The sequence below is a fragment of the Schistocerca americana genome, chromosome 4, assembly GCF_021461395.2.
Source record: "Schistocerca americana isolate TAMUIC-IGC-003095 chromosome 4, iqSchAmer2.1, whole genome shotgun sequence".
Lineage (NCBI taxonomy): Eukaryota > Metazoa > Arthropoda > Insecta > Orthoptera > Acrididae > Schistocerca > Schistocerca americana.
In genome coordinates this window covers 176,919,436-176,941,341 of record NC_060122.1, presented here as the reverse complement: position 1 = coordinate 176,941,341, position 21,906 = coordinate 176,919,436, and positions in this window count along the sequence as shown.

The window sequence follows — 21,906 nt, the reverse complement described above, 5'->3', positions numbered from 1 at the left end:
AATTGAACAACTCGTTGCAAACCACCGAAGTTTACAGTCAGTTTTCTACTGCATCATTCACTATGAACGCTTAGAGCGGCCTCCAGTTTCTCTGGTGAGCCAGACGCTCCTTACAGTAATTTACTTCACCAGCGATCATTACTTCCTAATCCCTTCACTAGCTCTGGGAGCTGTATTCTGATGGGACTATAGTTAGTTCTGTGACATCGGACACGTTTTCTAATCCCTCCAGTCCAACCACAATACACTTTGTCCATAGAACGTTTCCAAGATACCTGCAATATGCGACTCAATGAAGTCACCCAGCAGCCAGCACAGCAAATCCTTATTGTCTAGAAGTAATTTACGCTCCTTGGGCATGTGTTGGATGCCAACGTTATTGTTTGGGCGTAAAAGCATGTGTTTTTGCCGCCAATGTGCATTTCAACCACATTCTTCCGATCACGCCAGAGGGAGAAATAACCTAACGCTTCACATCGTACTGAGAAAGGATTGCTTGGCCAGTAAGTACATCGCTTATCAAAACTGTTCTATCATCCTTTAGAGATTTCGCGTGGTGTGAGACCCATCTACGTTGCGTCCGCATTTAGATTTTGTTTTAATTATTAATTTGTTTTTCAGTAATCACTCTTGCCACTGACTTGCTGCAACCTGCCACGAACTCACCTATTTTGCCAGCCTAATCGTCACACAGAAGCACTTGTAGCAAATTAAACATTCATTTGATGGTTGTCTTTCCTTGCACTTTTTATCATGGAAACTATTCAGTTCATCCTGTCCTTTCTTCTTCTCAGTGTTTCCCATATGTTCCTTTCTTTTCCAAGTCTACGAAGATTCTCCTCACTCCTTACCTTATACATGCTTCTAAATTTCGCCATGTCTCTGTAATACTTCGATCCAATAGTTTCCATTATCTAACGTTCCGGTTTCCCAAGATTCCAATATACGCAACCAAACAATGCTGTACTCCAAACACACCATCTCAGAAATTTATTGCTCAATTTAATATCTGTGAGTAATGCTAGTTGAGCTTTTTGGCCATGAATGTCTTGCCTGTTGTAATTTGCATTGTATGTCATTCTTGTGTCGTCTGTCATGTGCTATTTTGCCTTCGAAGGGAGCGGAAATTCTTCTTTTCCTTGGTTCATCATTAATCTCATTTCTCCTACTCATTTCAACCGTTTTTTCGGTTTCCTCTCACATCAGTTTCTAAATTCATTAGACCACTTCATTCGACAGGTTCTGCAATTGTTCTTCACTATCACTAAGAGTAGCAGAGTCATCGGTGGATCTTATAACTGACAAGTGGACATGATCCACAATTTCAGTACGACTACCGAAACTTTGTTTCCCCCCTTGAACACTGCAGATTGTTAGCGAAATTTCAGTCATACGGAAACTGGTAGCATCGCGAACACACGGTATAAAAGTGTACTGTATGGCGGAACTGTCTTTTGTACTCCTATGATTCATATACAAATGTTTCTTGTGTCCTCATGGCAGCGCGATGGGAACTAACAGAGATCTTGAAAGAATAAACAGCCATATGATTGCATATTACTGTATTTAAAGCCCAAATCTGACTTTACCAGGTGTGACATGCTAATGGTCTAAGAACGTTTAGTATTTTACTCGATAATGGAGTAGAAGCCAGATAGTACAGAAGAAAAATACAGTAATATACAGGGTGATTCAAAAAGAATACCACAACTTTAGGAATTTAAAACTCTGCAACGACAAAAGGCAGAGCTAAGCACTATCTGTCGGCGAATTAAGGGAGCTATAAAGTTTCATTTAGTTGTACATTTGTTCGCTTGAGGCGCTGTTGACTAGGCGTCAGCGTCAGTTCATGCTAAGATGGCGACCGCTCAACAGAAAGCTTTTTGTGTTATTGAGTAGGGCAGAAGTGAATCGACGATAGTTGTTCAGCGTGCATTTCGAACGAAGTATGGTGTTAAACCTCCTGATAGGTGTTGTATCAAACGTTGGTATAAACAGTTTACAGAGAATGGGTGTTTGTGCAAAGGGAAAAGTTCTGGACGGCCGAGAACGAGTGATGAAAATGTAGCACGCATCCAGCAAGCATTTGTTCGCAGCCCACGAAAATCGACTCGCAGAGCTAGCAGAGAGCTGCAAATTCCACAATCAACTGTATGGAGAGTCCTACGAAAAAGGTTAGTTATGAAACCTTATCGTCTGAAATTGGTTCAAGCACTGTCTGCAGCTGATAAGATTAAAAGAATCGATTTCTGTGATTTTATCCTTGCTCAAATGGAAACAGATGAATCTTTCGTTTCAAAGATTGTGTTTAGTGATGAAGCAACTTTCCACACTAACGGGAAAGTCAACCGTCACAATGTCTGTATATGGGGCACTGAGAATCCGCGGGAAACAACTCAGTCTGAACGTGACTCACCTAAGGTGAACGTTTTCTGTGCCATTTCAGCCAATAAAGTTTTTGGTCCCTTTTTCGTCGAAGGTGCTACTGTAACTGGACTATGGAGATGTTAGAGAATTGGCTGTTCCCTCAGCTCGAACAAGAAGCACAACAATTCATATTTCAGCAGGATGGAGCGCCACCTCATTGGCACTTATCTGTCCGTAACTACCTGAACGTCAACTACCCGAGGCGATGGATCGGCCGCCAGGCAGCCCGTGACAGAGCACTTCATCACTGGCCTCCAAGAAGCCCTGATCTTACCCCTTGCGATTTTTTCTTTTGGGGGTGTTAAGGATATGGTGTTTCGGCCACCTCTCCCAGCCACCATTGATGATTTGAAACGAGAAATAACAGCAGCTATCCAAACTGTTACGCCTGATATGCTACAGAGTGTGTGGAACGAGTTGGAGTATCGGGTTGATATTGCTCGAGTGTCTGGAGGGGGCCATATTGAACATCTCTGAAGTTGTTTTTGAGTGAAAAAAAAACCTTTTTAAATACTCTTTGTATTGATGTATAACAGAAGGTTATATTACGTTTCTTTCATTAAATACACATTTTTAAAGTTGTGGTATTCTTTTTGAATCACCCTGTACTATCAAATATCGTATTCTTTCAGAAAATACTGCATGACTGTAGCTCAGCACCATCGGGAATTAATAGACTTTAAATGTTGCAGTTAGATGCACGGGAAATTTCTTTTCGGAAATCGTTAGAATTCAATATACCTAGATCCACAGTATCAAGAGTGAGATAAGTATACCAAATGTCAGGCAATGTCTCACATCATGGACATCGCAGTGGCTGAGCGAATGATTTCGCCTCCCAGATCGCTCGACATATAATCAATGTGTGACGTATGATGAACGTATCCGTTACGACAGGGCCGAGAAATTTGGCGTTAAGGGACTACGGCAGCAGACGACCGACGCGAATGCCCTTGGCAGCAGCACGACATCGCCTGCAGCGCCTCGCCTGGGCTCTTTATCATATCTGTGGGCCCCAAATGACTGGAAAACCGTGGCATCTGTCCCGATTTCAGTTGGAAGGAGCTGATGGTAGGTTTCGAGTGTGGTGCAGACCCCACGATTCCAAGGATCCAAGTTGTCAACAAGGTACTCTGCAAGCTGGTGCTTGTTTCATAACAGTGTGGGATCTTTCAATTGTAATGGACTGGGTCCTCTTGTCCAACTGATCATTGATCATTGATTGGAAATGGTTGCGTCTGACTACTTCGAGACCATTGTCAGCCATGCATGAACTTCATTGTCACCAACAACAATGAAAATTGTATGATGACAATGTGCCTCGTCAGATAAGTACGGAAAATTCGAGTGAATGATTTGTCCACCCAGATCGCTCGACATGAATTCTATCGCCCATTTATAGGACGTAATAGAGAGATCAGTTCGTGCACAAAATCCTGCAACATCCGCAATTATGGACGGATATAGAGGCACCATGGCTCTACATTTCTACTGGAGACTTCCAAATACTTGTCCAGTCCATGCCACGTCGAGATGCTACACTACAAGGGACAAATTGAAGTCTAACGTGATACTAGGATATTTACAACAACTTTTGTCGTTTTAATGTTATCTAGTACGAATTTCAGCAAGGATGCTCATCAGACACACGCGTGTTGTCAGGAGTGTCCGAGGAACGCGTGATACGATCCCTATATGTACATAACCGATCTGAAAAGTTAGTTGAACAGCAATATGTGATTCTGTAGTGCATGGGAAAGTGTTGTCGTTGTGGAACTGCAGAAGGATAACTGATACAGATTTTCTGTTTGTAGTTACTATTAAAATCAGTCTTGATCACAAATTTATTTATTCTGGTAAACGGTTTCGACTACTCGTGTGGTCATCTTCAGACCTACAAGTCAAATACAAAGTCTGATCAGAGGGCTACATACATTAAAGAAAATTATATAAAACGATGAATTACCAAAATGCTGTATGAGCAGGAACCTCCTTCTGGTGGTAAATCACTGCTAGGTAGAGCAGTGCACGCCTTACTTACATACTGGAGGCTCCGCCCACTTTTGACAGAATGATTTCATCGCTAACCAATGGGTTAAAAGTCAAATAACAACATAAAATTTCTTATTTAAAAGAATAATGACAAGAGTCAAAAATAAAAACACATGGAACTTATCTGGTTCAACAGCTTTTGTCAGATACATTAATATTGAACATATGAGATAAATGGAAATCGTTTCGACAGTACATGGGTTGCCCTTTCTGATCTGTTGGAGAACCATTTAGAAGCTAATGGTTGCCATGGAAAGCATAATCGCCATTCCAAAGATATGGCAGTGGCCTACTCCCCAACAAGGTTGTTATAATATCGATATGCGAATACTGTCACGTCACACGGCTTACTATGTATTTCAGCATGTTTTTATGGAAACGATAGACTCTACCAGGGCGCTTTTCATTCTGTCACAAGTTAGCGGAGCCTTTAGTATATAAGTAAGACGTTAATTGCTCTATCTAGCAGTGATTTATCGCCAGAAGGAGGCTCCTGCTCATACAGTATTTTGGTAATTCATCGTTTTATAACTTTGTAGTTTTATATAATTTTCTTTAATAGACTTTTTATTTGACTTGTAGGTCTAAAAATGACCACAGGCGTGGTTGAAACCGGTTACCAGAGTAAATAAATTTGTGATCGAGACTGATTTCAATAGTAACTATTAGTAATAACATTGATCACTGTCCGCTCCCACGATGTATTCAAAAGTAATCAATGGTAGCTTGCTTTAACTGCGAAATAATTTAAGTTAATTCAGATGACTAAGGAAAGGAATTCCGTATTGTTAGATCACAGTTTGTTGCTCTGCTGTGCTGCTGGACACAATTACTTAGATTAAATACCTGGTCGCAACGCCGCAAAGCGATACGAAATGGAACGTGCACGGAAAGTCGGTTGCAGGGAAGTCGAATTCTGTTTTTTTTTTTTTTTTGGGGGGGGGGGGGGGGAAGCAACGGATTTTTGTATATTGCTCCTGTGGTGGGAACCCAACTAGTTCGCATGAAAGGAAAGATCGAAGCAGAGTTGTTAGCAGAGGCCAGCCTGGTCGTAGCCCTAGCTGGTTACCAGGATCAACTGATCTGTCGGTGTGCGAATGCTTTGTGTGGCGAGACCTCAAGTCTAAGACGTACCACAACAACTCTTGTAATCTTTTAGAACTGCAGCAGAGCATTTCAGATTAGACTGCCGCAACTGTAGCAGTCCAGCTTCGATTCACCATTAGCAGCTTGCTGAGCAGAGTCCACAAGTGGTCAATTTCAACATCTGCTACAGTTAGGTCAGTACTGAATTTCCTTTACTGCCTTCCATATTACCATGGAATTCTGTTCTAAGGGCCAATTCTGTTTGCCCCAACCTGTACTATCATGCAATTTTTGGCATAATTTGATTATACGGCGTACTGATAATTGTTTACAGGTTTCGTTGTACAGCCAGATTACACATCTACTACTTCATATTATTCAGCGGGGCGATTTCGTGGGCGTAAGGTTGTCTCCCAGAAGGTGCGCCCGCAGCATTCAGGACGAAACAAAGCATTGTCCTTGGAATCGCGAGTACTCCACTACGCAGCAACAGACAAAGGCCGGTGCGACCTCCACCCTTTCGTTTCCCGCACGGAACACGGGACTGCATTTTCATCACTCGCGCCGGGCATTTGCCGACATTGGACCCATCCCTAGGATGAGCCTTGACAGACTGCGGGAGAGATTCCGGCCTTTGATATGGCTCTAATGTCGAGAACGTCGACGCCCGCTTCCTCCCACTATCCCCCGGCTGCCGCCCGCGCCGACACCATTCGTCTCCATTAGGGCGCTTTATTTTTGCTTATGCGCTCCATCGAGGCCCGTGTATTGATAACGGCGCCCTGCGCAATAAAACCCACTCGCCGGGGGTGGGCCGGGTAGAGCGCCGACCATTCTTCCCATAATAGATGCGTTCACTGGGCTGCGGGGGCGGCAGCCGGTGGTTCTGGAGGGGGCGGAGGGGACGCGTGTGTGGCTGGCGCCCCAACCTCCGCACTCAGTGGCGGGGCGATGAATGCATTTAGAGGACGTGTATGAGGAAAGTGCGTCCTGCGTTCTGTCAGTGTGCAGGCTTAGGACATTTTTGCTTCGTGTTACAGCGTACACCAAATATAGTGAGTTAGAAGGCAGTTAAAGTCACAGTACAGTATGATACGATAATTTAGGTTATCCCACATCTCAGTGTATGAAAGGAAATTTCCTGGCTGCTTCGGCGTCTCATCAGCCAAAGGATTGATAGATAATTCAAATTTGGGGTCTATGCTGATCTTACACTGCTGGCATCGCTTAAGAAGGATTTTGGAAAATACCACCATCAAGAAGGTACTGATAGTTTTTTTGCCAACAGGACACTTTTTTAAGACAATTTTTAAATAGAATTACAATATTTGGTACTTGGTTTCTCGGACAGAAATAAACTTTCAGCGTTTTTGGAAATTCGAACCTTAGGGAGGTGAAATAGTGGTTGAAAGCTATTTACTTTTAAATAAATCGTTAATAAAGAATTATTAAGGAATTGTTAAAATTACATGCATACAAATTGGTATTTGACTCCTCAGTTAGAAAAATACGGGTTCCAGTGTTTTAGGGAATTTAACTGCTACTGAGTTTAAATAGGGGGTGACATTTTTGATCGAAAATTGTCATTACGAAAGCATTTTTGAAGATAAATATCCGAAGGCTTGTATTCGGCTAGTTAGTTGGAAATAAGAATGTACGGGTTTCAATGTTTTTGAAAATTCAACCCTAAGATGGTGAGAAAGGGGATGAAAAGGTTTATGAAAACATTATATTAAAACTTTCTTTTAACGCTGGTTGGAAATTTAGTATGTGTTACAGAATGTAAGCTTCTATGTAGATATCACCGCAAGATGGCAAAACAAAGGGTTAAGAGAAACCTCTGACGACAACTCCCCGAATCGCCTTTTGCTCAGAAGTACATTCGAAAAAGACCGTGCTTCTATGGCCTTCATCGGCGTAAAAAGTTTTGAAGGTATTGTAATTTGTGAAGTTAATCAAAGAAAGCTATTTAACAGTCACCACAATAAATGGGCTCTGTAAGAAGTGCTTAGAAAAAGAAACATACCTATAATATACTTATCTTATTTTTGCTTTAATTATTACGCAAACACGGGTGGAGCAAAGAACGGCTAATACGGTGACTTGGCTCAAGTTCACGTTGTATATCCAGCGTTTTCCAGGGGAACAAATATTTGATTTTCAGCGCTTCACACAATTACGGATCAAATTTAAAAATTTAAAAGCCTATTATAATCTGCCCATTAGCAGGTGTAATCATACGCTAAAAGCTTAAGACAATAAGACCTGTATTAAAGTTAGAACTTATGTATGCATCTTGAGACACTGTGAAATTACTTAAAATATAAAACTTTTTCTCAGCTTAGTACTGGAAAGAAAAGTCTTTATCGCTTATTACACTGTCGTCGTTCGTGCACTAACGTTTCAGCGTCAGGCATGACGTTTAAAGTTATTAATTCTTTACTACTATTCGCTATTCATTTTGCAGAGAGTATCCACTTATACCACTGAATTCTCTTCACCTTCAGCCATGACGTTTTTCCATGATTAACGCCAAATAGTGGAACATATGAACTCTTTTGTGAAGTATGTAGATATTTGGAACTTTTTTGAACGTTTTAAGGAATCCGTTTTCTGCGGATTACTGGTTTGTATACTAATCCTGTGTGAGCAGATACTCTTCGATAAAATAAAGAAGGACGTGACAGAATTTAGCAGAACGACAGCGGCTGCCGATTTTGATATTGTAGTGCACATTGACATGTCACTGGTAGCCAAACATTTTATATCTACTGATGGGGCACAACTCATTGGAACTGGTTAATGGAAACACTTTGTCATCGGGACAGGAATCGCACTTATTAAAATATTCGGAGTTACTATTACATAATGGAATGAATTACTTATTGAAAAGCAGCGTTTCTCTTGAACCTACGTTTATCATTAAGCGGATTGTTACTTTTTTGAAGGTATATTGTGTTCAGTATAAAAGTTTACATTTTGCAAGAAGGTACGACTTGTTAAAATATTGCTAACACTAATGCGATGGCTATATTTTTTGGTTGCCTGATGATGTTGAGAAGGACGGAAGCTGATTTACGCCTGCAGTCCTTCAGCACATAAATATACGTTGTATGCCAGACAGAATAGGAATTTATTACACGCTCTGTAGCATCGTACTGTCATATGCACGCCTGTGCGGTGGAGGCAGACTCATAGGCATTCATTTTCCAAATTTTGATGGTGAATAAAATTATCACTGCAGTACGTGGCCAACAAGGGGAGGAGAGGTGGTAGGGTAAAATTCCTGATCACCAGTCTCTGCGCCAGTGTCATGGATTAAATTCATAACCTCTGTGCAGTGTGTCATGAACTGAGGGCATGTGACATTTTCAATGGAGATCCGTCCGACGAATGGGGACGTTGAGTTGGGTGGCCCTTCGTGCTGTTCCAGAGGAGTGTGGAACGTGCCTGCAGCCGGTTTCGCCCTCACCCTTCTTTCATCATGATCATGATCATCATCATCGTCATCATACAACAGAAACATAATACCACATTATAGCCGCATCCATTACACTCACCTATGCTCTAAAAACACACATCCTATAAAAATCTCACTTACCTGCAATGAACGGGGCAAAGGTGCTTGGGTGAAGAACAATCTTTAAGATTGACAACTGACGCCACCTCGTGGAACAACCCATATGACGTTGCCAATAACAGAGTTGGACGACTCTGGAAGTGATTTTCTATTTTCAATTTGTTGCTGAAGACACCCACAAGCGTCCTGTGAGATATTTCACCCAATATTTTTTACACCGCGTACATACAATTTAGCGTTTGAGACAATTAGCGGCAATACGTAGTTGGCTTACATTGCCGTACAAATCGAAAGGCCCTAGCGATAAAGCAAGAAAAATTGTCATTCAAGGCAAGAGTTTAAATATCACTTATTTTAGACAAGACTGCGAAACGGAAGCTACAGCTCTTTACGCGTGTAGCACAGTAGCCAGTAAGCTTCAAACAAGTTTACGTGTTATGGTGTGCTACAAACCTGAAAAGGTCAACTTTGGGATAAGCACTAGTCAGAACCGATGACGGTGATATTGAGTTTTAATTCGAGAATACTTAGGCTGTAGTCTGGAGTATGATCCACACTGTAGTAATGCGTTTCTTCTGAACTGACATTCCGATATTATATAGCCTGCTATTGCAAACTATGTTGGTAAAGTCAAAGGGCATGCCTCGAACGATTTTTCGCTTTAAAACCCGCTATTGCTGCATTTATGAAGGATAAAGGAATGCGGGAAAGAAAAGCAGAACTTCAGGAATGGATGGCAGATTTCATTTTACTTGGACTTGACTGCAAACTGCCCACAGTGAGACATTGAACTTACTTCTTAATTAATGAGGATACGTTCAATAAGATAATGTCATTGTAGAAGGGACGTCAAGGGAAGTCAAGCCCTCTAATCTCACTGACGATGAAGAAAACACATGGTTTGAAAAAAATGCGTCGTGACCTTGAAAGATTTACAGGGATAGTTCTCTAAACGTTTGCAGGACATTGTCGATCTTACATCTGTTTTTGAGCTGTTTTCGAGAAAGCTACACTGTGCATGTGCCAATGTAACTGACTGATCAGTAGTCTAATTCTCGTTTGAAAGACAACATTTTTTTACATCTAAATTGTGCGGGAAGTTTACAGTGTTTTCCCCGGGTAGGTTTTCCACTTCGCCGTAACGAGATTGCAAAAACTGCTACAGTATTCCGGTCAATATATGTGTGTGAAAGACCTTTTCTCGATGACGAAAGTAAATGAGCATTACTATCTGGTAACCTAAGTGCGAAAATTTGTGAAATTGTCTCCGTCTGTCCGTATGCCGACAGTTTGTACCCGATAAAAATAATGTTATGCCATCAGCTTTCCAAATACAATTAAATAAGAACCTTCAACATCGCAGCGCGTCAGCAATGGTTGGTTAATATATCAAAAAACTAAAAATCCGCCTCGATTGCGAAAAAAGCACCTAGTGTTAAGTGTTAACCCAGGTTTTGGCGTAGATAACTACACCTTCTTCAGAACAACAATAAAACCCACAAGTGCCTAAGAAGACCTTTGTCAATAATTAAAAGAACACCACAGCTACACATTTAAAAACGAAAAAGAAAAGGAAAACACAAACAGTACATATGTACAAAGTCAAAACCACTATTTAACTTAATGGTGTACTCTCCACCTCACATCGGTCTATGTTCGATGGGCCATGACCCGCCATAAACTGCAGCTACAAACGGTCGCTCACTTACAAGCCTGACGTGCTATCTATACACAAGCGCAAGACAAGGGAAGTTACTTGAATGTGCATGCGCATACGAAAACCAGAAAGTTTATACGTGGGTCGGGGCTAAATAGCCCATATATTCCCAACCGTGGATCAACGTATATCAAAAAATGAAATGGATACAACAAGAGACGAGCTAAATTGGAGATGAAACCTAAAAATAGGCGAAGATGAATTCCTGTTACAATTTGTTTAGTATATTACATTTTGTATACTTTTAATTTGCTGTGCTAACATATTGGTGGATAGAAACGGGGCCACGATGTTGCTGGAATATCAGCGTTTTGCTGCCTCGAGTTGTGTCCGCACAAACATCGAGGTGACTTCTGTAGCACGAGTTTTCGGTCAATAGCTGAAGAGGTGTTGCAGCGGAATGCTTCCGGCATACAAGCGACGGCCGATGGAGCTACGCTGTCGGAAAATCCATTCACACTCTCTTCGGAGAAAAAACACTACCTTCCTCTTAGAGGCATCACTATCAATTGCTCTGTGATAACTGGTGGCTTGATCTTCGTTTCTCAAACTTGTGATCTTCGTGGGGGATGACTACTTTGCTCTCCAGAGATCATTTCCGATGGTGCTCTCGGCTTTGTGGGTCTATTGGAGGGGCCAGGTTGTACCAGTGTATCTTGTTATGGGGAAGGGAGTTGGCAGGAAAGAAGGAAGCAAGTGGAGCCCTGTGGGTAGTGTGTCGAAATATGGGCGTCAGAATCCTGGTCCTGTTGCAGCTGGATGGAATCTGTAAGTAAATGATGACGATACTGTTGGCCAACTAGTGCCTCTGGCCTGTACGGGATGTAACATTACTTAGCTGTCGCAGCTGGAGTTGACAATGGTGTACATGAGGTTCCCCCTACCCGACCTTTGCTTTAGATATGTGACCACTTCATGGCCGTTGACAATCCCAATGATTGATCATACGTGCAAATCAAGACTGGGGGCCCCCCAATAGGTTTGACTGAGAGGTCCTTTCTTGCTTGCTGGGTGAAGGAGGTTAATCGTTGCGCTAAAAACAGCTCAGCTAGGTTATCAACGTGACGATGGAGCTGTATGAAGTGAAGACGTTGAGCCATTCTGTGGTCGTGGTCGTCATCATTCCGGTCATTTTGATCTAGAGTGGCCTGTCCAATCACTCTGCCTTCGAGTTCGATCCAAGATGAAAACTAATAGAGGTCAGAAGGTCATCACCATCCATTGCTGCACCAAATGATGTGTGGCGCTCCGTCAGTGGCGACGATCATCACCAGTGCCCAAACGATTGTTGCTGAGGTCGAGTATGACAATCGTGCAACATTTGGTACAGCTGAGAAAGCATACGCAAGAAGTCACCGCATAGCTCCATCGAACGCACCTGCTGATCCTGTGTGCTTTGCACACGTGGATTCGTATCCCATTCTGTTGGCCACGTGTGTATCATAGTCCGACACTAATGAAGCAGTTCACTGCATCGAACCAAGAAATAGGCCGCAATCAGTATAAACGTTATGTCGATAGCCAAAAACAATGTAGGTCGGTAACATTCGACTGCTAGCTGCTTTAGCCTGAGAAAGCCAGCAACATCTGGCACAATGTCACACCAGTAGGATTCAAAAAATGAATGTACAGTTCTAGACAGCTGTTTTCGAGAGTCTACGTAACTATAGCTGTAATAATGAAAACCACAGTGTTCAGTTCACCACTTCTTTATTGGTAGAGTTGTCTGCATGAGATTCTTTTGTCTCATTTGCTTCAAGATTTTATGTCGTATTTTCATATGCATTTGTACCTTCACACATACCACTTATATCAACTGACCGCTTTTCTTCTCTTATTACTCAAATTCTAAGGTTACTAGACTAGTAGGTTAATTCAAATTAAACAAGTAATATATAAATATATCTAAATTTATGGTGTTAAGGTAAGGGACGAAATACCAACATATTGCTCTCTAAACATTATAATTAAATAATAAGCAAACAACTGCATAAAAGAAATTTAATTTCTTTACCCGTTGTGGGTACTTAATTCCATTCTTCAGAAGGCAATGCCTTTCGCATCAGCAGACACTGTGAACTACCTGACCATGCACTGACACTCTTAAATAATGCGCCGGCCGGTGTGGCCGTGCGGTTCTAGGCGCTTCTGTCTGGAACCGCGTGACCGCTACGGTCGCAGGTTCGAATCCTGCCTCGGGCATGGTTGTGTGTGATGTTCTTAGGTTAGTTAGGTTTAAGTAGTTCTAAGTTCTTGGGGACTGATGACCACAGATGTTAAGTCCCATAGTGCTCAGAGCCATTTGAACCATTTTTTTTCTTAAATAATGCGATTTGCGTAACTTTCTAAGGAAGTGCACTAAGTGCCCGAAACTGGTAAAGAAATTAAATTTCTTTTATGGAACTGATTACTTATTATTTCATTATATACGACTACAGTTGCTGAAGATGGATAAAATACTAAAATCTCTGCACATTACTTTGAAACTAGAAGTGGAAATAATGAGCCAGTTTTTGTTTGTTTGTCGGACCCATAGCATGTGATTCTTTTCAATGTACTACTAGTGTAACTATAAACAGTTCACCTCATATTTCGTAATGGTAAAAATTGAACTTTGCAGAGTCGTTAGTGGATAAGAACAGTTTTCCGAATTAGAATAGCAGTTACGTGGCATCAGGTTTTTATTCTAATTTGTAAAGGTTTTTTATTTCTTTCTTTCGATTCGACAGTGATATCAATGTTTTTCTTTTTCTACTTCATCCCTCCCTCCTGTACTACTTTTTCTACGTGTCCTCAAAATTCTCTACCGATAGAGAGCTCCTATTCTGTAGTAAGGAATGAAGCCCATGGTATATATGTTCGAGTTCTGTTAGTGACATTCGAAAATTGCCAGCGTTCCTTTTCAAACTGACACGTCACGGTAAGACAGTTTTTGCATTCAGAAAGAAATAAATTACTCAGTTCCTAAATTTAGTAAAACTTCGCTTTCTCTGGCGATTCCAAAGATGACAATCATGCAGATACTATCCCAACCCGCTTTCAACAGTTCGGTCAATTATGCCTGCAGCTCTGGCTAGCCGACAACGGGTGTCTGCAAACACAGCACTGCAGGTTGAGGTTAGCGCTTGTGGCGCGGCAGCGGCGATCGGGTGTAGGAGCCACTGGCTGGCTGGCTTGTAATTGGACGAGCTACGGTAATTGGAGAGGTAATTGTTTTCGGTGAATGTTTGCCTCGGTCCTCGGACATTGTGCGTCCCCGTACGACTGGCTCCGAATTAATTCAACACGTACGGGTCCCGTTCCTTTCGGCGCTCTCCTTCGCTCTGAGCCAACAACGATCGTACAAATTCTCTGCTAACAGATGTGCAATCTCCTTTGTTGGCTGTACCGTGAAGTTCTTTGTACCAAAGGAGACTAAAGCAATGCCTCTGTATTTCATTCACAAACACCTGTAATCAGATCTGAGTTTAATTGATCTAAATAATTTCAGGTATACGCAGAAGCGAGCAATGCTGGTGTCGAAATTACGATAAAGTAAATTTCAAGTTTTTTCGTTAACAGGACACGATTTAGTGCAGACACCTGGTGAGAAATCAGCAATTATGTCATTCATTGTATCTATTGTTTACACTTTTAGTGTGTTTATGAAATGAAGTTCTCTTCAAATAATTTGTTTAACTGAACAAAACCCGTTTATGTCATGATAAACTACTATGAACAGTGTTTCTAACATATTACTCGTTTCGTCTTTAGGAAGTCCAAGCTTACAGTTTTCTTCATTGCTGCAGTTATTCACGTGTAAGACGGGTGTCTTCGAAAACAGCAATGTGAATTATGGTAGTTCTAATAAAAGAACCGCTATCCTTTTTTAAAAAAGCAGAAAGAAGAAAGAAAGAAAGAACGGAGATGTATCTATTTAAACGCCTGAACTACACAATTTCTAGGTAACGTCAACGAGACGAAAAACAGATATTAATATTAATAATACACATTCAGTCCAAATCTGAACCTTTTGTATTTCTCAGCAATGGATGCATAAGTTCAGATTCAAATGTTGAACACGGACCTAGGATAGTGATATACGAGGTTTAGCGATATCAGGAGAATGTCTGTTCAAATGGCTCTGAGCACTATGGGACTTAACATCTATGGTCATCAGTCCCCTAGAACTTAGAACTACTTAAACCTAACTAACCTAAGGACAGCACACAACACCCAGTCATCACGAGGCAGAGAAAATCCCTGACCGCGCCGGGAATCGAGCCCGGGAACCCGGGACCGGGAAGCGAGAACGCTACCGCACGACCATGAGCTGCGGACAATGAGAATGTCTGTGAGGAACACAAGATCTATAGGGCCCTACATCTGAAGATGCATCGCTATTATTTTCCTTCTAGGGACAGACACGGGTATTGAATGCAGATATACATTAGCTGACCAGCTGTGTTGTAATTTGATTTGCTACAGGTCCATACTCTATATGTAATTGTTAAAACACTGTCGCTCGCTTACAACTGGATGGTTTTATTTATTACTATTGCAATATTATTTAAGAGTACTGCCCGTCTTCGGGCAGAAATACCGAATTGTGTGATAGCTGATTCTTTATTCGACCGAAGCGAACGCGAGGAATAACAATTTCGTAGAAGCTAGGTATCTGCTAATTAATGCTATCCCAACAAATAAAAACGTTCAATGTAATGCGATTTCTGTGGGCACGTGCATGGAAATATTAAACGTATTGTAAGACGTTCAGGAGATAATTATTCCGTCGTATAGAGTATTAGAGTTTTCGCAGGGAATTGGGAGCCACGGTTCGTAATAGTACTACTCCTGAAAGTTCTTATCTTTTAGAATCTTCTTTATTTTATGGTAATTATTATCAAACAAACACCTAGATCTTTGTTTCACAGGTCCGTCTTGATCTCATAAACTTTTACACCTCACTTTTACCGGATTGAGTAATAGTCTGTGTGATCAAGTGATCAAGTGCCAAAAATATGATCACGGTACAATTTTCAGATTTTATCTCTTCAATTGATAAAATCCTAGATGCTTACGAAATAAGAAAAAAACAAATATTGATCTATCTAAAATTGCGGAAGTTGTATAGCTGTATAATATCACAGGTTTTTAAAATGTGGAAAAAAATTTTCATTACCTGCCTACGAACTGAAGTAGATATCTTGGTTCTCTTCTTATTAGCACATACCTTTTATGGGTAGCATCCGGCCCTAATCGTTACTCCAGAAATTTCCTCACTGTGTCCTTGATGGCATATAGCCAGACATGTTTTCTCCTTTTATTCCCCGATTTTTAAAGACCTTGTTGTGGTTAGTATTCTCAAACATACCGCCTCTCTTCTTTATCTGACGTGGTATCTTCTATAGAGTTTCTGTTGTACAGCACAGGATGAAGTCTGGAGGGGTACGTGATAGATCTCAACAGGAAGTCTAATTAAGTATCCATGACTCCAGCTTGAGATAATTCTGGTCATTAGCCACAAAGGAGACAGAATATTCACTGTCTCGGTTAGATACATTTCTTACCACCTACTCCCACGAGCTTGATATCAGTTAATTCTATCGGAGTGACGCACCTATGTACACTTGACAGCAAAAACAGTGGGTCACTCCTGAATACAACCAACATAACGTAGCTGTGTTGCAGATCCTCTAAACACCAAAACCCCGTGGGGTACAGTCGTTTGACTGCACACAATGGATACCGCAAGAGACTACTAGAGACCAAAAGTCTTTATGGCAGTCAGTCTAAGCGTCAACTAGTATCGTCATGCAAAACATGTTAGAAATAATAGCTAGGAGTGGCATGTTTGTACTTTCAATGATGTGATGGAAAATACTCTGCTGGTTAGAAGTTGAAGTGGCATTCCAAAAGTTCTGAGAAAACGGATTATTTTACATGTATCGTACAGTAATCCTTAGTCAAAATTAAATACTTGAGACAGTATATGGAGTTACAAAGCTGTACGGCAATTGGAAAAAAGTTTTTTGCTCTCGAAAAGGTTTTCCATCCACATGCTGAAAGTCGCTCAGATGCAAGTGGCTCTGGAAACTGGATATTGGATGAACCAGTAGAAAAACGCGATTAACGGCAACAAGCACTCTATAGAAATCTCAACATTAACAGCGAATCACCAGTAATATCATTGTTCTCGTAACACATCAACAGCTACGTGTACACAAGTTTGAACTTTAAATGACATGACCAACGTCGTCGTTCTGGACCTCGATTCAAACCCAGCACCTATAGTCATTGCTAACTAAGCTAAGCTTTGTTTGTGCCTTATTGAGACCCGATCACTAGGCATAAACAGACGTGAACTATAGACGTTTGCACCAGTAACAGTTATCAATTCAGATCCTGAAAATAAATGACGAAAATGTTTGTACTGAACTGGGAATCCTGTCATAATAGTTACCTTCCTGGGAACTACCCCCAACGACGTTTAATATGGTGTCATTCACAAAGAACAAAGTATGCTCATGTTTAAAATTGAAATGCCATCATGTAACGCTTGTGACATAGATACGAACCCAGCACCTAATCGGAATGTTAACGAAGTACGTAAAATCAGAAGTTAAATATCAAATGTTTTCACCAATAACGAGATGTTGTAACCTTAAATGACGTTCGAATTATTTTTGCCTGACTGGGATTCGAACCCAGCATCTAGCGCCGTCGTTTTGTAGACAGGAACAGACGATAAATAGCTATTGTTAGTTCACCAGTAGCGAGATGTGCGAATGTTTAGCTAGACATCAGGCGACGAAAAGTTCAGTGCTGAATGGAATTCAAACCCCGCATACGTGGTCATGAAGACACTTTAACCATCAAATTTTTTTCCAATAATAGCTAGGAGTGGCATGTTTGTACTTTCAATGATGTGATGGAAATTACTCTGCTGGTTAGACGTTGAAGCCACGCGGGATTAGCCGAGGGGTCTTAGGCGTTGCAGTCATGGACTGTGCGGCTGGTCCCGGCGGAGGTTCAAGTCCTCCCTCGGGCATGGGTGTGTGTGTTTGTCCTTAGGATAATTTAGGTTAAGTAGTGTGTACGCTTAGTGACTGATGACCTTAGCAGTTAAGTCCCATAAGATTTCACACTCATTTTTTTTAGAAGTTGAATGCACAACATATCGTCGTTGGTGATCACAACGAACACAACGTCAAATTCAAATCTGTTTTCGCCAGTAGGGTGGAGAGGAATTTTTGAACTTGAAAAGTTATAAGGACACGTTTGATCTTGTAATGTTGTGATAAAAAGCTCATCTTGTGGCTGTGAGTTGAAACGAACACGTTAAAGTTGACAACGCAGGAAGAGACGTTGAAAATGCAACTATTTTTCACTAGTAGTCCGGAGTGCACATGCTAGGGTTGAATGAATTTTTCGTGCTGATCAGGATTCGAAACCAGATAGGTGCCTTTCGAGGAGGTCTAGAAGAGTTTGCAATCATGGGGAACACAGTGAAATCGAATTCGAATCCCAGTGCAGCACCACAATTTTCAACGTCTCAGTTTCAAATAAAGTACTAGCCTTGTGAACTTACATGGTCATTGGTTCATTAAATGAAATACGTTTTCTAGTTTACGACGGCTTGCTGGTGACCGTCTCTGCCTTCCGGGGTTTCTCAATCTGTCACAGCTCAAACGAATGACGCTCTGCCCTAGTCGGCAGCGAAGGGATGTTATCTTTACTGCAGATATTGAACTACGGAGCTTACTGGCGTTCTGCACTTGGCATTACTAGGGGTGCAGGAGAGTTACGCCTGACGTGAGGTGTCAACCTACACGCTTTACACATCAATAAACGATTAATCCACCAGACCACAGAACCCCCTGCCAAGCACATAATTATGAATTGCAGAGTATTCAATTACATGTAGATGCAGATGTCAAGGGACGGGTAACAGGAAGGAGGGCGGGATCTGGGAATGGATAGAAGTGCAGAAGTGCAAAATATAAGCGTGAAACGCTTGCAAAGTATTGCTTACTTAGATGTGTGCCACAGTTCGTTTTATTTTAGGACCAGGAGATATGGAAGGACTGTTTTCAGGACGAAGAATGGGTTATAGGGAAGGGGAGATCAAAGAATACGGTTTCATAGGTGTTGAGAGGAATGATAGAGATTAAGGCAGCAGCTATTAAGAGAGTAATGTAGCGTCAATGGGAACCGCTAGATTTGTTTATAAAGTTTTTGGGGAATGGAACAGAAGGGCACTTGCGGCGATAGTGTCAGAGAGAGAGAGAGAGAGAGAGAGAGAGAGAGAGAGAGAGAGAGAGAGAGAGAGAGTGTGTGTGTGTGTGTGTGTGTGTGAGAGAGAGAGAGAGAGAGAGAATAGAGGAGATATTAACATCGAGTAAACATAATATGAAATCGTTTGCGTATTGTGTGAAGGACGCAGGATGTATTCATGGATGGAGGGGAAGCGAGAGATGTATTTGAAATAATAAAAACTACTGTGACAGAGTCCATCTACGCTGATTAGTTTGTAAGTATCTAGACAGGGTACAAATGAAATCAAAACAGAATATTTAACAAACTGTATATTCAAAAGAAACCCACTTGAATTAAAAGGGCAACTCAAAGGAAAACTAACCCGTATTGTATCTTTTCTGTTGCCACGTGATCTTCCACTAGCTCCCAATGAGGAAAAATGACGAAAAAGAAGACATAACAAGACGTTTTAAGGACTCAAATATTTTATCCAGAAGCCTTTATTATTCTGTACTTCTGTCATGCGTCTTGGCATGGAATGTATAAGCCGTCGGACGCAACAGCCTGAAAATGCAACTTCCTCCCAGGCTTCCAGGACGCAGTCCCAAAGAGCGTCCGCAGTAGTTGGTTGGTTTCGTGGCCAGTTCTCTGTTAATGTTCTGGCGACGTCAGCCCACATGTTTTCCACGGGGTTCATATCAGCCGCCCGTGGCGGCCAGTCGATGACGTTGACGCCAATCGTGGAGAGCCGCTGCTGAACAAATGCAGACTTGTGAATGGGAGAATGGCCCTCTTGCAATGTGACGTCCCCTTCAGCGTACAGCATTCACACTGACGGAAGCATCACATTTTCTAATATGTGGGCATCTGCACCCTGTCCAGAGTTCCTTCTATCCTATGAAGAATTCCCACCCCTCTAGCAGAAATCCAACCCCAGCAGGTAACAGATAGCCGGCCACTTCTTCTCGTCGTGGTTACATATTCGTGCCGATGGCGAGTCCCTTGCAGCCTGTAAACGATTCGTGGACCGTCGTTACTGGTGGAAAACACCTTCCCATCAGTGAAAATGACGTTGTCCCACGACGCCCTCACGTGGAGCTTCGCAAATGTTTGCCGGTATAAAACGTTGTCTTCGCTGAGCTCTTGTTTCACGGCGGTTCGTCGTGCATCCAGTCCAGCGTCCCTCAACCTTCGGCGAATCGTGTCACTGGAGCCGGGGAAGTTGGTCTCCCGCCGCAACAGCTTCGCGTTCAGAAAGGGATTTTCTCTGCTCCTAGACACTAGGTCCCCGTCTTCCTGATGTGAGCTCACTCTCTTCCTGCCTGAGCCAGGAGCCCTGTTGGTGGTGCCTCTTTCAAGGCAGACCCTCCACCTTCTCGTTGCAGTGGTATGTGGTACACCATACTGTCTGCCAGCTTCTCTGATGGAACATCCTCCTTCTTCAATGAGAGCGACGACTCTATCTCGAATAGACCTCTCCCAGTGAGCCATTACGGCGGACAGCCTGACGCGTATTTCTGCTTGCCGCTCTTATACTGATGCCAGGAGAGGAGGTAAACATATTTACGTCAAACGGAGAGGCAGAGGCATGCGGCGCAACCTTGCTGGCTCGTCCCGGGCTGTTGGCCCACCAACGCCACCGCCAGCTCGCTCACTTCCGCTCGCGTCGGCCAGTCTGGCTGGCCCTTACCTCGCGAGCCGCGGCTAGTACAGACCCGGGCCCCAATGCCACGATCACCCCTTGGAGGATCAAAAGATACACCTAACCTACCCAAGTCTGTAGTATAAACTAACGCAGCTACAGCTATTAGGCTTTAACATGTGCAGGCACACCTACAGTTGACGATTCATTCAAATATTTTACGAACAATACGCTCAAAAATACATTCATTTTATACATAGCTACCAGAAAATATTTCACCTAGATAGCAATAGCATGACGCAGGAAACTATTCTTTCTTGTAAGCGCTCTGCATTAGATGTAGCCTTAAGAAAACGTGTATTCAACCACGACAACTAAGCGGAATGTAAAAGTAAACAGGTTTGGCGGCAGGTTCTCCAAATAATAGTCGAGTTAACTCGGGTGATGCTGAGAGGGGGGGGGGGGGGGGGGTTTGGGTTGTTTGTTGTTTGGGGAAGGAGACCAGACAGCGAGGTCATCGGTCTCATCGTATTAGGGAAGGATGGGGAAGGAAGTCGGCCGTGCCCTTTCAAAGGAACCATCCAGGAATTTGCCAGGAACGTGTAAGGGAAATCACGGACAACCTAAATCAGGGTGGCCGGACGCGGGATTGAACCGTCGTCCTCCCAAATGCGAGTCCAGTTTCTAACCTCCATATAATAGTATCTACGTAGTATATAATACACGTTTTGTGCGTTTATAACATGTACTCAGTATCTCTGAAACAATACGTGCTGCACGACGGAAATTACTTTCTGCTGAGGCACTTCATTTACATCTCAATGATACACGACTCCTAGAGCACATTGCTCTTTACGGCAGTCAATCCACTTGTAAATTAACACCATGATATTGCAGATATTAGGCAACACGTTACTAGGGATGAGAAACGCCTTAAGGTTTGCAACTAAATATGCACTCCCAGCTACTACTGAATAAGAATTTGATTATTAACGTGTCTTCATAACCAGGTGAGCGGCGTTCGACTCTCACTCAGCATACACCTTTTCGTCGCCTTATTTCTAGTTAAACGTACGCACTTCTCGCTAATGGTGTGCCAACATTGGACATTTCTCGTCTGTTCCTGGTTAGACAACGACGGCGGTAGGCGCCGGGTTCGAATCC